Raw genomic sequence first — 18,387 nt, forward strand, 5'->3', positions numbered from 1 at the left:
CTCACTATTCAAAAGAAAAAAGACAAGAAGTCTCTAGTTCTTGGTGAATAGGTGGCATTGTATAAAGTAGGGCAAAATTAGAGCAAGGAGACAGAAGTCCTACACTCTTCTTTTTTTCTCTTTTCTCTATCAAGGTAAATGCTCTTAAAACTATTATAAAACAAATATGATTAGGAGGAAACTAGGGTCCAAAATTGAGAAGATAATGGAAAGTAACTAATGAAGAGATATATTTCTTTTAATTCAGGGTTCTGGGCCAGGCAAGAAGCAGCCCAGGTTAGTTAAAAGATCCGATAGTGGTGACCACTAATATACCGCTTAGTGAATGTGAAAGAAAGCATTGCCTGAATTTTTTCAGAGGAGTGAAGCCTAGAAATAACACAATGGTGAGGTTAGTATCTCTTCCTGGCAAAACTAAAACAGTTATAAAATAGAATTAGCACTTACAGAGGAATAGGGTGATTCCTAGGAAAGTCAGGCCAAACTAACTGTTTTCTAATTTTGATAGAGTGACTTTTATCAGGCAGAATTCAGATACTCATATACTGAATTTAATAAAGGCCTTCATTTTAAACTAAAACACATAATACAATACAAAAGAATGAAAAAATATCATAATTACATAGTTAGAGATGGCTGAGTGGCCACACCACATAGATGGCTATGAATAACCACAGATTTCCCAGAATCTATGGCATTGCTAAAAAAAATACAAATAATAAGTTTCATAACTATTATGTATTAAAGATGATCCTCATAGGTAAGTCTGGATTACTTTAACATGGAATAATGCTGAAAGTCAAATCTTCCAACCATGACTGACTAAGCCCTTCCCTGATCTCTGTTTTACCTCTTCAATCTCTCCTTCCCTAACATCTCTATCTCCCGTAGAAATCTAAGACCAAGCCCCACTGAACTCAGTTGTTTGAAAGAACAATCCTCTTAGCTTTGGACCCTCACACAGGTTGTTTCCTTCTGCCTCAAATAATTTTGTCCAAACACTTTGCGTGGCAAATCCTAGATCTTTCAGAACTCAATTTAGATGTTACTTCTATTCAAAGGAGATGCTCTTTTTGACACCCCTGGCTGGTTTCAATGTCCTTGTAAATACTAAATTGAAGCACTGTATTATGCTTTCTGTCATACTTTACTGTGAGTCTTTAATCATTTGTCTCTTTTATTCAGCACTGTGCTTGTAAACAAGCTCTTGGAAAAATAAAGATCCCTGATTTGTATGAGTGTCAATTTCCAAGGCAAAACATCCTCCCCCACCCCACCCCCCACATACGCACACACCGTGGCCAATCTCAACATATGAATCATGTCAATCCTGAAAAACACCTTGGTAAATTGATATATTTCTCTTCGTACAGAGAAATAAACCAGATGTGGTTGCAAAAGGTTACAAAGGCCTTAAACCAGTCTCTAAATTCAATTTATAGTTAAATTTGTATGTGTTGAGGCATATTCTACACCAGACACTCTGTTAAGCCCTTTTCATTTACCTTATTTAATTCTCACAACTACCATGAAATATATATTTATGGATGAAAAAAATGAGACATGGTGATATTAAATAACTTTTCCAAAATCGTAAAGGCAGTAAGTATCAAAAATAAGAGCCAAAATCACATTGTTTACATCAAAGCCTTTGTTCTTACACTCTACACTCTACTATTATTACACTCTACTTCTGACATAAACTGTACTACACTAGACTGTCTCTAGTCTTCATTATTTATTAACAAGTAGATCAAGCAATGCCCAGGGAAAAGAACAGACAGAAATGCACCTTTTGGTTCTTTCTATAAACAGCTGTTGGCTAAATGCTTTGGTAGGAGATATAAAATTTATACAGTTCATCTGAGGCTTTATCTAGTCTATCTCTCATCCATAAAGTATAAAACAACCAAACCATTATTAGGTTCCCAATACTCTTCAAAAGCTTCACATCTTTACAAGTTTAATATTCAATGAAGCCATCTTCAAACATCTAAATCATTCTGATCTCTTCCAACTCTGACCTTGTGTGCTATTAACATCTACTATGTTCCACATACACTTTGACATTTAATCATACACACATCTCATGAACACCAATGAAATCCGAAGTTCCTTAATTGTAAAAACCATCTTTATACTTCTTTGGGAATGCCTGAAGCCTCTAGCACAGTGTTTGATGCTAAGTACTTATTCAAATGTTTCCTAAATTGAATCATAAAGTAATGCTTTTTGAAATTATAGAAAAGAGGAAATCTAATATGTCAATGGCATATATCCTGGTAACCTATTTGAGTCTATATTGATTTGCATCACTTTATAATAGAATCTCATAGATTTCCAATGAAAGTGAGCGTCTTAGAACACAAACCTGTTCAAAGAAAAAAAAAAAAGGTACAAGAGAAAGATCCAAAAGCCAGTGATACCATTTTCCTCCTTTCTGTCACCATGTCAGTGAGAGACAAGGATTAACTTGCAGCTCAGTCAGGCTTCATGCAATACAAACACTGTGAGGTTAAAACTGCAAGACTCTAGGCTGTGAGGAAAACTGCTTTGCTTAGTTGCTTAGATTTAGAAAGAAGCCTGATCAGTTCTGAGAAGTGATGGTCTTGTATCAAATTATCATGTCATTTGTCTTGATTCTGAAATAATTAAATATGGTGAGAATGGGAAGATGCTGGTGAAAGATTTTACTGGAATATATCATGAATTAGTTTTGAAATAAGCTCAATTGATGGAGAATTATGCCTGAAGTGATATTAGGAGTTAATCAGGCAAATATGGGAATGTTTAAAAATCTTGGTGTGACAGAGAAGAAAGGACAAATTACTATCTTCTTACTTTGGACATGGGATTTAAGGAAGCAAAGTATATGAGGACTATTTTTGTTGTACTTGCAATACTCAATATTATCTAACTATACTTTCAAAATATATGATTATTGTGATTATGATTGATTATGTGATATGATTATTGTGATTAAATATGTGATTATTGCTGAGGTAGTTAACCTAGCTACTGTTTATAGACACACAGATTTTATAGGTTTAGGGGCTACAAGGAATGGTTATGAATAATACAGTACTCTAAGTTTACTCTTTCACCAGTTAGACATCTCAGGAGTGTCAATGACAGTTGATTTCAGTAACACTGATTGAGCACTTACCATATGCCTGATACAGAACTAAGCACTTTATATGCATTCTGTTATTTAACATAACAATTGAGGAGTAACTATTTGTATTCCCCTTCTACATGGAAGAAAAGAGATCAACGAGGTAAGTAACATCCCGAAGGTCACACATCACAGAAGAATAGATCAAAAACTTGACCCTAAGACCCCATGAACCACTTTATGATGATGTAACATATGCCACATGCTTACACCATCCCAGGAGTTCTGGTGGGTCCTAAATACTGCAAGCACAATATGTAGAGAGGATTCTATTACAGTTGGAAAAATCATCATCAGTACCAAAATCACCGTGGCTTGTAGAGCAAAAGGTATCCTCATTTGGGGATTCTCTGATGTTATATAAGAAGGAGACTTTTTTACTGGATCCCAGAATAAATTTTATTAAGGGACCTGGTTCATTAGTCCATTCAGTGCTAACAAGCAAGATCCCTTGGTATTACCAATATTTTAGTAGTCGTGAGGTAGAAATTGTAACACTCAGACTAAGGTTTACAAAAAATATTAGTCTTGAGGATAACGAGAGGGTTGGTAGCTAAAATGAAGAACTTGAGGGACCATAACCTGTACCTATTCACACATCTCTTCTTACTCTGGGGAAAAACAGGCAGTTGAAACCACATACACATTTCCCCCACAAACCACTGTGCCTTCTGTCCAAAAGTGCACAAATGCACACACACACACACACACACACACACACACACACACACCCCTACCTCACGCAAGCAAAATGGATCCAAAAATGGTATGAAGTGAAATAATCTTTAATAATTTTAAATAAACTGACTATAGAACACCAGTGACAACTTAATAGCATTATGCTGTTTTATTTGATTTCTACTTCAAGACTGTTAACTATCATCAGTAGTGAGTTTTTTTAATTGAATTTTAATACTTATCTCCATTATTTAAATATGGCACTCATATGGCACACATTTACAGTGTTCCTAAGCTACCCTATTTAGTGTGTCTAAAACCAAGTTCAGAGAACACTGATTTTTTTTAAATACATACCCGGTCTACGAACTTAAACAAACAGATTCACTGGCCCACACAATATAAACTTGCTACGAGAGGATTATTATGTTTTTTTAAATCACAAGAATAAATAGCACTAATTAGAAATCATGAATAAATATTAAAACTATTGTTTTGAATAACATTTTTCCTCTCTTCAAAATTTGGAAGCAAATTGAATTTTTAATTTCTTCCAACAGAGCGAAAAATTGGACCAAGATCAGTTCCTTGACACTGTGATCTATCACAGACTACAATGATATGATTCATAGGAGGGTAAATATGTCAGGGATAGACTCGGGAATATGGATCTAATAGAAATACTGCATTTCAATCCCAAGGAATTCAAGATATTGACAGGTGAAATAAAAGCACTGAATATATTTTACAATGAAACTGACTCTAAGAACTAAGGGCAAGATTTGTCATTGGCTTTGCAGAATGTACATTAAGACTTTTACAGTATATTATTGTGTTCAGCTGGGAATATTACGTTATAATTTTCATATTTCAATTCACACTAAAATTTGATTGTGTGTGTGTATAAAAGACCTCACGCATAAGAAATAAGAAAGGTAATCACAAAAATGTTAGAATTTTTAATAGGAAAAATATGAAATTTAGTTTTTCAAAGACATAGATTCATTTTCCATAAATACAAATGACAGGATATGAGGATACACACAGTCAAATGCATGACAAACTTAATTGACTTTGCATTTTTAAAATGTGATTCTACCCTGGATGCCCTCAATCATCTTTAGAGTTTATAAACTTGGTTGGTTCTAGATTACACTTAATGAAAGGTAAAAAATAACCTAAAGTAAGTCACTGGCAAAGCAGAGTAAAAATGTGCTTTCTGTGTTATATTTAGTGTTCATTAACTCACTTCTTCGCACAAAACAAATAAACAAAAGAAACTAAACTTTGGAGAATTATCCTGAAACATATGAATGATGTTCTTAAAAATGTCGAGTACTTTTACTGGCTCATACAGAGGAAAAAAAAAAGAAAAGAAATGTTAGTAATTATTGATACTATCTCAGAGAAAACTCTTGCAGTTTTAATACATTCTATTCAGTTTTGCAGAAAGATAACTTCTGATTTACTTTTAAATTCTCTACCAACTAAATACCAAATATGTGCTGCAATAATTTAAAGCAATAAGCAAATACACACAATTAAGGAGAAAAGAGGCATACATTTTGAAATTAATAGTATAAAAGATAAAGGATAATTAAAAGGATGATTAAAAGATAGCCAAACAACTAATGTTCATGTTGTCTCAGAACTCTCTGTCAGAGAATGACCACTTGACTAAAGGTCAGAAGAAAAACTAGTCAGAAGCAAAGGTAAAGCTCAAGGTAAGAAACTATGTTTTAAGAAATATTGTGCTGCTGGAAAAATATTCCAATCTCCCAGAACATTTGACTAAAGAGCAGATATTTTTGAAAGGACCTGCAAAATAGATCCAACAAATCCAGCAATCTTTGAAGGAACTTAAGAGGTTGGAGAGGGGTCAGAAGACGCAGGCAGACTCAGATGAGTGCATTTTCAGTCTGCAAAAGGGAACAGTACATTCTTCAAAATATCGACAGAGAAGAGTTTTACATTATTTTTTAAAAAGCTTCTATAACAACTTATTAGGAATTGATTTGTATGGTGCTAGAAAAGGATTTATTGTTTACCAGGGGCTACTCTGGCTACACTAACCATGAGGCATCTGAAATGAAGTAACGAGAGACAGTAGAGAGCAATGGTGAATAGTGAGAGCTCCCAGGACTCATTTACAACCTGTGCGATCTGGGCAAGTAATTTCCACTTCCTACAGTGTGGCTTCCCTTTTTTAAAATAGTAATATTTTAAACCTCTTTATAACATTGTGAAAAATAAATGTATTTAATAGATCTTCATGACGACATGAACAATAATGCACATCTTCCCCAGAGTAAATAATCAAAAATGGCATCTCCAACTACAACATCATCCTTTCTGAACATATCAGACATGTAAAGAAGGGAAAAGCAGAAGACTGAGTTTATCTACAAGTCCTACAAAGCAATTGGCAAGATCACTCATAACAGTCTTGTCCATACAATGGGACATACAGAAATAAAATCAAACCAATGTTTAGGAAGAGGAACCAAAAAAACATTTCCTAAGGGGGCCAGCTGAATCATTTCAGGACCTCTAGGCACCAGTCTGTGTATACTGTAACTTCTGTGCCATAAGAGCTACTTCAGAACAGAAGCTCTTTTCTTGAAAACTTGCCACTTAAAAATTTCATGGAAGTGAGCAAGTCTGTGTTGAAGAACAATGGAATATCAACTCTGATTGCCAAAAAGTGGATTCATCACTCAGGTAATGTCATTCTAATACCAACCCATAGCATCGTTCTTTAATCTAACGTGTGGTTACTATATTTATGCTGCAGTTTAAGTTACTTTGTTTATATCACCCATCCCATTCTTTCCATTAATGTAAAAAGTGCAAGAGTGTATAAAGTAATAAGAAGGAACACATGATGACAGAAGCAAAAAGATAACAAGAATGAAAGAAAGCACTGGTGCTGAGATGGGCACTGAGTGAGGAACAGGGATAACTCTGAAAGATGAAGAATAAATCAGAAAACATGTAAAACACCGTAGGTTGATCCAGAAGAAAGAAAGACAAGTGACTGGTAAAAAGGAAGAGTTTTGAGTGTGAGGATGACCCAAGGTTCTGTATCAATCCTGGATGCCTGTGAAACTGATGTTAGTTCAGGAGATAGAAATTTGTTCAGGAGCTTAATAAGCATGGCAACTACTACTGAGGAACTCTTGTCAAAATCCAGAGGTAATTATAGTCTCCAGGCACGTTCACACTTGTACAACATAGCAGTGAGAAGTGGAGATCTCCCAGGGTAGGGGTCTACTTGGGAGAATGATTCACAACAGAATAGCTATCGGCACGAAGCAAAAGAGTGTGCCTGGTTTTAAAGCAGAAGTTAAAGGACTAGTAGATCTGGTCTTGCGGAGTCATATCACTTTTATTTTCTTCCATTTTTTTTTCTTCAGAGTTTTAAAATAATTTCCAACGGCACTAAGAAGGTGAAACACTTAACAATAAAAATCTGCGTTTCTAGTTTGTAGTAAAAATAATCGAGGGGCTTGCAGCACTTACACAATATATGTCTAACTTACTAAGAATATCTGCTTGGCCCTTGAAGCTTCTAAGTTTATGATCCTAGTTTGCAAACTTTCAAAGGACTGAGCCACACACACTTCTACAGGATGGGGAGTGAATGGGGGTGTGGAACAGTTAATACGCACTTTGACTAAACCTGAAGATGCTGAAGGTAAATCAACTCCTGTAACTGAAATGAAAAAATGCACAATGAGGTTGAGAAGTGGTTAAAATAGGAAAAGCTAAAGGTAAAACGCTTTCCTGTTCTCACCATAATACTGATAATGCTACTTGATTGCTTGTATGGCACTTTGATCAGGATAATGTTTACACTAAAAATTAAGCAAAGGTAAAAAATAAAACTGGAGGCTCAAGTTTAGACAAATAGGAAGTACCACAGAATCACAAGGATGTGGAACTGCCTTTGGAGATCACCTGGTTTGATCCTCACAGATGTAAGAATTAACTAACTTACACGTAAAATCTCAAAGCATTTGAAGCTTACTTTAATTATAAAGCACATAATAATTCTAGAAATGAACTTTGTAATTTATAACTTCATAAAAGGCTCTGGCTATATATTGTCATAAATACATGTATGTATGAGTAAAACTGAACATATAAACAAAGCTGTATACATGTCACAGACTAGGCCCCTTTCAGCTCTCTTGGATCTCACCCCTGTGACCTACTCAGGATGCTTTAATGAATACCTAAGGGGATACTGCAGCACAATGTATTCCCTGGCCTGTTTGGAAATCAGACAACAGTCCCTCTTAGAGTTAAGTCTTTGGTTCAAAGGTTTTCCTTTCTTTTTCCCAGCAAATGAGAACAATGTTCACCACTGGAATAAGAGAACGCTGGTTACCTGCCCCCAGTAAATACACTGAGTCAACACCCTAGAGGTCTGAGACAGTCAAGGAGCCTGATAATGAATGTCCTATTCATAGTGCAAATACAAAAGTAAATTACCAAATAATAAATGCTGAATCTTTGGAATTTGGAAGAGCCAGCTTTAAAAAAAAAAGGTCTTGTGCATGAGTCACAAAATCATTAACATAACGTTGCTGTGTCTGCAAATTTCTGGTAGGTTAATTTTTGATAGCTGGGGAAGAGCAAAGCTTCCAACCAATTTTCTAAATCATCTTTGGGCAAACATGTAGGGGCAATCACCTGTAGACTCCTGCCTGCAGACCCAGGTATGTTTTGAGAAAGCAGTCAGATTCCTGAATGATTTACAGAGTTAACTGTCAGAGCTGCTCATATGCCTGGCTTAGACTGAGAACGGGTAACTAAAAAACTATGCATGACACACTTTAACCTTAGTGTCCTCACTTCACTCAGAAATCAAACATCAAGAAAAGACATACTTATCCTGGCTGTTCAAATAATTTTTAGACTCCTACTTATGCAAGGTACTCCTAGTATGAGGTCACTATAAATAAAAAAGAAATAGCAGGCTTGATAGTGAGCAAAACAGAATATGGTCATTTAGATGTAAATAAGTTTGCTTTCTGCTTTTAGTGAGTTTAGAAGAGCATCGCTAAACAGTGGGTGCTATAATCTCAGGTTTTGAAACAAGCTACTGAGGCCCCTCAAAAAATGTTCTTTAAATTTGAGACAAAATACAAGTCAGAAATGATCTAAAATAAATCTGAATAAGTGAGCTATTAGCCAAGTTTGATGATACACTGTTGCTTCCAAAAAATGAGAGATCAATTTGGAAAATTAATGAGACATTCATATCTGAAATATAATTGTAACTATCATCCTTAGAAAGAATATTCAGTCACTGTAATTAAAAAATTTGAATCACTAATTAGTTGACAATAAATTTTGAACTTTAAACAAATTAACAAAGTCACTTTTGTTTATTTTTCAAATCTGGTGAAATAGTGTAGTGATAAATCTTAATGGTACAATACCTGTAAATATTATATTGACTTAAGACTAGTTCACTTCCTATTATTCCTTATGGCATTTTAAAAGGGATTTACAGGCATTTTTTTAAGTGTAATGAACACTTATTCTGGACTTATGGTATATGTACTTGGTACTGTTCTAAGCACTTCTCAAATAGGCAATTTAATCTTCATAAAAACCTTAGGAAGAGATACCTTCTATGTGAGAGAAATAAAATGTGCCTGCCTGAGAACAACAATGACTTTTAAACTTTTTAAAAGAAAGATTTATCCTAGAGTTGAGAATGTAAAGGTCCAAGATTATCAGGATTAAAAGCTAGGATTACGTTTACAGCGATTTTAGGCCTTTGATGAAAAACTTTAAATGCTTGCTCATATTAAGTGTTGACAGATTAGAGTTTCATTACTTTTGAGAATAATTTACAGAAAAACTACTTTCAAATGAAATCATGTTTATTCCTTTTCACCTTTCAACCTTCTATAAGAACAGTAGGGCATTGGAGATGGTCCCAGGTCCTTTAACACTCCTTCCAAAGACACATAAGGTCTATGTCCCCTCCCCCTGAATCTGGGAGGACTTGTTAACTCATCAACTAATAGAATGTGGCAGGAGTGATGTTATGTATCTTCTGAAGCGAAGTCATAAAGTGCCATGCAGCTTCCCCTGGGTCACTTGGAACACTTGATCTCTGAATGTCCCCCCTCCAAACACAGCTGTCATGCTGGGATAAGTCCAAGCCACAGAGAGAGGCCATGTACAGGTTCTTTTGTCAGTTGTCCACGTGGACACAGCCTTCAAGTCACCACAGCCCGGAAACCAGACATTTGAATGAAGGAGCCTCCAGATGATCCAGGCCCCAGACCTGAGGCACCCGCAGACTTTGGATTCTTCCCTACTGAGGCTCCAGAAAGTGCAGAGTAGAGACGAGCCCTCCATATCCTGTCAGAATTCTGCCCACGTAATTTGTGAGCATAATAACATGGTTATTGATAGTTTATTATGTAGCAGTAGATAAATGGACCATCACCCTAGTTAAATTAGCTAGCTTTCAAGTCCATTTCCATAATGGCACTAGTACTAGTAGTACTAGTAATAAAATAATAATTGTCATAATCTTTTACTTCAGATAAATGGTTAACACTTCACATTCATGATTTTCTTTAACTCTCCCTCCTTGACCTATAAAACAAGTATAATAAATATTCCCATTTTTACAGATGAGATTATAAGTAGTCTCCCAAAGCCACAGAACTAACAAATACCAGAACAAGTTATTTACTTGGAGTTATGTGGAAGAACTTAGTTGTTAGTAATGCACTGCTCACTTGGGAGGAAAAAAGTCCAGTTTCTTTCATAAAAGTACATGCCAAAAATGTATTAATATAAAGGAAAATAATGTATAATGCTATGGCCGTTTTACAACAAAAGATGTATTAATTTAAGTATCACTAAACTTTTATTCTCAAGAGTATTTACTTGGAATAATATGCAATTCTTAGAACTTAAGAGAGGAAAATAAAGAAGTCGGTATCTCAGGCAGCAAAATCCAATGGTATAAAATTGTGAGGGCTCCTTAAAGCACACCAGATGAGCCCAACCTCACTACCCATCTTCATATAAAAGGTAGCAAACACCATAAGAACTTACATGGTCTTAAAAGATCTGAAGAGAATGGGATTCCTACAATTATATTATTTAAAAATAAGAAAGACCTCAGAGATCAGCCAATCCAATCCCTCCTTTGACAAAGAGAAGAGCCATGTGACTTGCCCAAAGACTGCCCTTCTTTTCTGACACTCGTTTAGTACCTTTGACTAAGGAGCAGGCTGCTTCTTTAAGGAGACTGATTATTTCAGTGAACTCAGTAGTCCCCAAAATTTCAGAATAGATTAATCGTCACTGTGGCTAATCCTTTTCCGCTTTAAAGAGTGACTAATCCCCAGTTCTTGGTTATATTTAGGGCATGAAGGTAGAACGTCCCCATGTTGTATAAGGCATTAGAGAAGAGAGACAATACAAGGAGATAACCAATTGCAAACAAAGCACATATTAGTGCCAAAAGTGAAGTAATTCACAAGTTAATGTAGATCTTCATATCATAAGTGTCGACAAAGCCTTGAGACTTCCTGCTGCTCTAATGTTGCAATAATGACAAGGGAAAGGAGAAGGTGAAAAGCAGCCATGATAATATTTACTCTGTTCCATAACTAAGTATCATTCATGCAGTATCTCCCTTAACCCTCATACAAACACCATGGGGAGGATACTCTTTTGCCCATTTTAAGGATGAGAAAACTGAAAATTGGAGAACCAACTATCACATATATGAACAATGACAGCTGCATATAAACTGCATTCTCCTCTTTTTTTCTTTATTTTATTAAAGTGGGCAATGTACCCAGTTAAAGACTAGGTGTGGCCATGTTATTACATTCAGGCTAATGATATATATGTGTTGTGTGGAATTTCCTAGAAGGTGGTAGATTCAGCTGAAAAATGCATTCCTTTTGTGCTCCCTGCTTTGCATCCTTCCTTCCTGCAATACAGAATGTAGATGAGATTGCTTCAGCTCCAGAAGCCACATTGTGACATGAGGTGATCCTGAGAATAAAAGCCAGAGTCAAAATGTGGAAGAAGGAGGCAGGAGCCTTGGTCTCTGAGACCATGGAGACAATGCAGAGTCATGCACTGCCCCATGAAAGACTTCTTTTCCAATAGAGAGAAATTTCTATACTATTTAAGCCGCTAATGTGCTGGGTTTTCTGATAAATGCTATGAGACACAGCTAATCCTTACTAATGCATTACCTTTACAGAAAAATAGTGCCAAACAAAATGTTGAAAGCTCCTAAAAAAATTTAAAAATTAATGTATACCTAAGAGTCTACTTCACTGTAATTCCTATTTCTTTCTGCAAAAGATCTATACTTCAAGATCGAATGTACAAATTTACAGACAGACACTGGACACTATAATTGTCTAACTGCATAATTCTGCTTGGATCATACTGCAGGCAGGAAGGTGAGATGGGGAAGGGAGCTTAGCAAGTTAAAGATGGCTTAAGGAAGAATCAGAAATGCTACAGTTAGTTGACTCTAAGCTTTATGCTGTGCACATACAATACAATCAACCAAGAAATTCTACCTATTATTTACGCTGTGACAGATAAAGGAAAATGAGGTGTAGCTCGATAAACAAGCTCTCTCCTAAAGCAGATTTCGACACTATTCATCCCCTTCTTTTCAGCCTAGAAGCCTGCTTAGCTGGAACTGTAAAATAAATTCCAGCACTCAGAACATTTCAAGGAGGAATAATTTTCAAAACTGACTCAGGCTTTATTTTTCCTTACTTTGAAATTGATTAGATGTGCTGTTAAAAGAAAAATTGGTTGGTATCTCAAAGAAGAGTGTATTAGACAAATATAAGACAGCTAATTTTAGATGCTTTAGCTGTTACACATTTCTGCCCATGGGTCATAAACCCACAAACAAATCATGTCAGATTAGGTTTTACTGCAGATCTAATTATACCAAAAGGTAAAACAATCAATATATTAGTATTAACGCAGTATTTGCTGTTTAGTCAACTGATTATAAAATCAGCAGTGAAATTTGTCTTCTAAAGGACTTTAAACAAACAATAAATGGACTAAGGCAGTGGAAATAAAATCACTGATGAGTTGCTTAGTAAGTAATGGAAATCAAACTCAATATACTTGGAAAGAAATGTTACATAATAGTAATTTAATTTAACTTTTCAATTGAGAGCATGCCTAGTCATATGTAACTTTCCAAAAATGAAGCATTTCAACAACCTATCATGGGTCTGCTTTAGAAGATAATCTGAAAATCTATAAGAATGACAAAAAATTTACTCTGCAGTACCACTTGATCTAACTGCTAAAGAAGCAAAGACAAGTAAATGAGAATGTTTCAATTCAGTGAGTCAACACTGCATTTCACACATGTAGCAGTTTTCCCCTCTGAAACTTTTAACTGGTATTCAAACTAGGTTACTACTCTTCTTGTGGGGGATGTCTGGAGTAAACAGAAAAGCTCTAAAACATAAATCACACTAATTCTGTTTTGAATGGTTTCATGTTTCCTTAAAGCATTACTAATAAACTGAAAATTCAAATCGGTTTCTTTGCTCTTAACTCTGTGAGCAAGGAAACATAATCACAGAAATAGAGTCAGCATGCAATAAATAATTTTTGAATAAATAATGAGTCAGTGAATGACAATGCACCAGATTATGTTTCACAAGATCTGGATATTCCAGATCTGATAACTGGCTGAATGACTTGATTAATTCATACAAGGGGGACACAATGGTAAGGGAGAAAAACACTCCAAGGAAGTTTTAGAGGAAAATCTGTGTTCAGATCCTAATGTAGCCAGGCAATAGGGAGGGCACTTACCATGCCTGATCTTCAATTTTCTCAACGGTAAAAAGAAGTTAATAATGCATAACTCCCATGGCTACTATGATGTATAGTTCCTGGTACTGGTCCTCCTGACAAACCTTTGCTCTTGATTTAAATGATAGCTATTATTATTATTGTTGACATCTTTAAGTATCATTTTATTATCTCAGAAAAGGAATAATAATTTCTGGTAAAGCTAAATTTCAGGGAGGTTGGGAGAATGCACTCAGATTTTTTATGTGAAAATGCACAAAAAACATAAAAATCTACAGAATGTAAATTATAGCAGAATTATTCTTCTGTTATTCAAGCCCAGCAACTGACTGAAATTTACCAAAAAGTGTCATTACTTAAATACAATCCTGGGGCAGGAAAATGGATAACTGTGAATTATGACATTAGGTAGGAAGTATGGTGGAAAATAAGCCCTTTGAAGTATTTTTAACTCCCATCACAAACTATGCAGATGAGGTATTTAAAAACCTGCCTGACTTTTAGAATCCATACCATCAAACAGTGAATGCCCTGTGAACTTTTACAATAGAGCTAAACAAGTTATAGAATTTACAATGCACAAACTGCCATACACATTTTGGTCTGCCTATCAGAGGGAGTATACAGGCAAGATTTCTATTTATAAAAACAGCCTTGAATTGTGACAGAATACAATGAAGGTTCTTTGTGTGTTGTACTCATTTCTCTATCCCCAGGATGTAGCTCAGTGTCTGGAATATTATATGTTAAATTAATGGCTAAATGAATTCAGCTAAAAGTGACTGCTTTCCATCATGCATTAAAAAGCCAATATGCTCATGACAAAAATATTTGAAACTAAAGTGTATAGAAAAAAATTAAGTATTTATTTCATTTTTCTTTTAAAACATCTCACTCTCAGATTGTTATATTATTACAGTGTTTGCTTGAAAGATAATCAGTAGACGTACCCAATTGTGTTGCCTTATATATTATAAACTTTCCTATAAGCACATGATAAAATTTGATGCCCCACAATAGGTAACCCTAGTAAAAAGCACTCACCCCAATTCTGATCCATTACCCCCCCCAAAAAATTGAAACCTTATCTTGGTTAAAATACTATATTGGAAAAGGGTTATTAGCATAAATCTATTACTTGGGACATAAGTGAATCTTCATTTATTCTGGACAAAACAAAATTAAAATAATAATATGACAAAAAAAGACAAATAAAAAACAAGTGAAATTTGCATCAGATTGGGATACCTTCAAAGCCAATATTGCTAAATTCCAACCTAAATACATATTTAAGTTTAAATAAATGGAGAAACTAAACAACTTTGGACACAGGCAAATAATCAGGTCCTGAGGGTTTGTGAACTTTTTCATAAAAGAATACCCTTTAAGAGTCCCAAATTGCAGCAAGATAGCAATGACTAAACTTATCCCCAGTGCTAATGCTTGATATAAGTTTTGTTAGACACCACCTAGCTTCCCCCAGAACTAGTCCCAGTATTAATCATTCTACAGAAAACTCTTCCCTGATCACCTGTTGCAAGACAGATAGCAGCTGGGCTATTTTACATAATAAGGGACTTGGGTTTTCAAGGAGGTGAGGGAAAAGAACCAGAAACTTGGCAGCTGTGAACCAGTGGCCCCACCCTTTCACCATATAATGAAAATCAGCTGTTGCCTCAACAGCTGGCAGGCGGCCAATGAAAATGAGATCTGAAAGGGGTTGTAGATTTTATGTAGATTTTTAGAAGAGAGCCATAGTTAGGAGGCAGCAGAGTAGCATAGAAGAAGAGAAGATGAGGGTGGAAAAGAAACAGAGAAATAGCCTACTAATGCTAACACACTGTGGCAGGAACTACTTATTGAAATTATGGCAGCCTATAACCTGAGAAACCTTGTTTAAGAAAAAAAAAAGAACAGATATCTGCCTGAAGGTATATTTTATTGCCCTATCTAAAAGTAGGAAAAATAGATTATCATTTGAACTATATCCTCACCCTTCCATCTGTTTACCACTTAATGCTATTACTATGTAGTCATGTATTTTAAATAAAGTATGATAATTATAAACAGGAAGATAGTTGTGACAAATGTCAAGAAGATGACGATTCTGGCTTCCCCAGCAGACCGCATTTTGACAGGTATTGATTTACTCAGCAAACCTAGACGGATGTCAACCATGTGCCCCCCACTGGCCTGGACAATTAATGACGCATGGACATGGCCTCCAGTAATTGCATGTGGGAGAGAAAGGCTTCAACACTAACAACAATGTTACTTGTGATACACTAAAAGCCTGCAAAAGAAAGATAGTAACTGCACTAGGGAAACGACCTGGGGAAGATGGGCAGGAGGAAGGGGCAGGCTGCAAAGCTTTGTAAATTGAGGTAACATTCCAGCCGGTCTAGAAGGATGACTAGGGTTTATCTGAAGAGGAACTTTTTAAAAAGGTATCTCAGGGAAAGAATAGCACATGCAAATGTAAAGACCATGATAGATGGGAAAAGGAAGCTGACTGGGAGACCAGTGAAAGGATTTGCTGACGTTCAGGTGAGGCTAAAAACCTTACACACGGGACTTCCCTGGTGGCGCAGTGGTTAAAAGCCCGCCTGCCGATGTAGGGGACGCGGGTTCGTGCCCTGGTCCGGGAGGATCCCACATGCCGCGAAGCGGCTGGGCCCGTGAGCCATGGCCGCTGAGCCTGCGCGTCCGGAAACTTACATGTGTAATAACACGGATCCACGAGTCTATTTGATTTTTCTTCAGCTGTCCTTGACAGTCTGGCAAAGTAAGGACAGCAAAGTTGAATGTGCTTCAGCCGGGAGAGAGTATGAGAAAGAAAGACAATGCCTGGATGCTGTCTCTCCATTACCACTCTCCAGCCCTCACTCTAGTTTACAGCTTAGTTCTTCACACCAGGATCTGCAGAAGAGTAGGGGCAAGGAGAGGATTATGTGGAGAGGGCCCCTTTCGGTAAACCCTTCACTTCTCTCTAAACAAACATTCTTTCATTAAAAAAACTAGTAGAAGGTATAATAAGCAAAGATGAGTGGTGGAAAATAGAGTAGAAAAGCAGATCAGAAAGACAGCACAGAAGTCACCCAGTAACACCATATCACAGTGTAAAGTGCAAATATTTGGATGAAGATTATCAGGCTGCCTACTTCTCTGGCCACACCGATCAATATTCCAATATCATTTCATCTCTGCCAGAGTCAATAGGTTCTACCAAGTTCGAGACTGGTTTTTATGGGGGATGATCCCATTCGTGTTCCCAATTATCAACTCAGGGTACATCCACTCCATAGAAAGAAATCCAAGAATGGGTTTTATGTGGCTCTATATTTATGAATGTATTTTGTTATTGCACAACAACCCTAAAAGATTAAATGCTAATTTTATTTTCTCAGTATTACAGATTTACACTCACATGATATAAGAGAACACGCCATATATATACGTACACATGTGTACATCTATTTAAAGAGAGAAAGAGAAACATCAGTTTTATGCTTATTACTTGTATAGTTATTTAGGCCTCACAGAGAAAGAAAACCAAAGTCATCAACTCTTCTATAATACTATTTAAGTGACTTTTATTTCTATTCTATCAAATGGGTGTTTATGTCATTAAACTATTTTTATAAGGAAAATATTCCCCAGAGAATAGATGACCTGAAATACAAGTTTAACTCTCAATGTGTTTTCTGATCAGTTAAACATAATCCCTCCCCCTTCATCATATTTACTACCACATAAATCAGTGTAACTGGAGTCAGCTAATAAACTTTCACAGCCAAAGTTCTCACATTGAATTCCATAACCCACAAATGTTTTCCATATAAATATGACAGGTTTGGAAAGTTAGGTAGATCTGGAAAGTTAGGTAGATCTGGATAGCAACAAACGATCCTAACTTTTGTATTCTATCAATGATTGTATTTCAAGTTGCCAATACAAATTTACCTTCGGTATAGAAAAAAATCATAAGTCCAAGGATGGAATTTCATTAAAATATTTTAGTAGTGAAGTAAAATCGAATTTAGATCAATCTCAATAGTGAGGTTAGCTTCATTAGATTGCACAGTGAAATAATGTCCTTTAACTTATTTTATGATGATGGTATTAAAATCAACCTTGGGTTTCATTCACAAATCAGACATAACAGCCTTTTAAAATTATTTGCCAAAGATTTCCACTAATACAAACATGACTTCCCTTTAAACGTCTTTGAAGAAAGAGGAACTAGAATGGATATTACATAGTTTTCCTTCAAAACAAAATGATAGCTTTGAAGAAAAGCCAATATTAGAACTAACAAGGCTTTATTTAAATATTACAAGTAAGTATTTAAAACTTAAGCTGGTTTCTATTAAGATATATCCTGTTAGGGGGAACCATAATCCCCTCTCTCATGCATAAACTTCTACTCCCAAGAGGAAAACATATTTGACCATCTCTTCATTCTGTAGTCACTGCTGCCCATGGGAGAAGCAGAGATTACAGGGTGAGCAGGACCTTGAGAGTCTGTCAGTGACATCTGCATAATTCAACTTAGCAAGAAAAAGGTGTAAAAAGTTTGCCCAGCACGTGGTTGTCCTTTTTCACTTGGTCTGGATAAGTTTAACTCTATGGGAGAAGTATTTGAAAAATCAGTTGGCTGCAGGTCC

The sequence above is a fragment of the Mesoplodon bidens genome (genome assembly GCF_964165515.1).
Source record: "Mesoplodon bidens genome assembly, chromosome: 1".
Classification (NCBI taxonomy): domain Eukaryota; kingdom Metazoa; phylum Chordata; class Mammalia; order Artiodactyla; family Ziphiidae; genus Mesoplodon; species Mesoplodon bidens.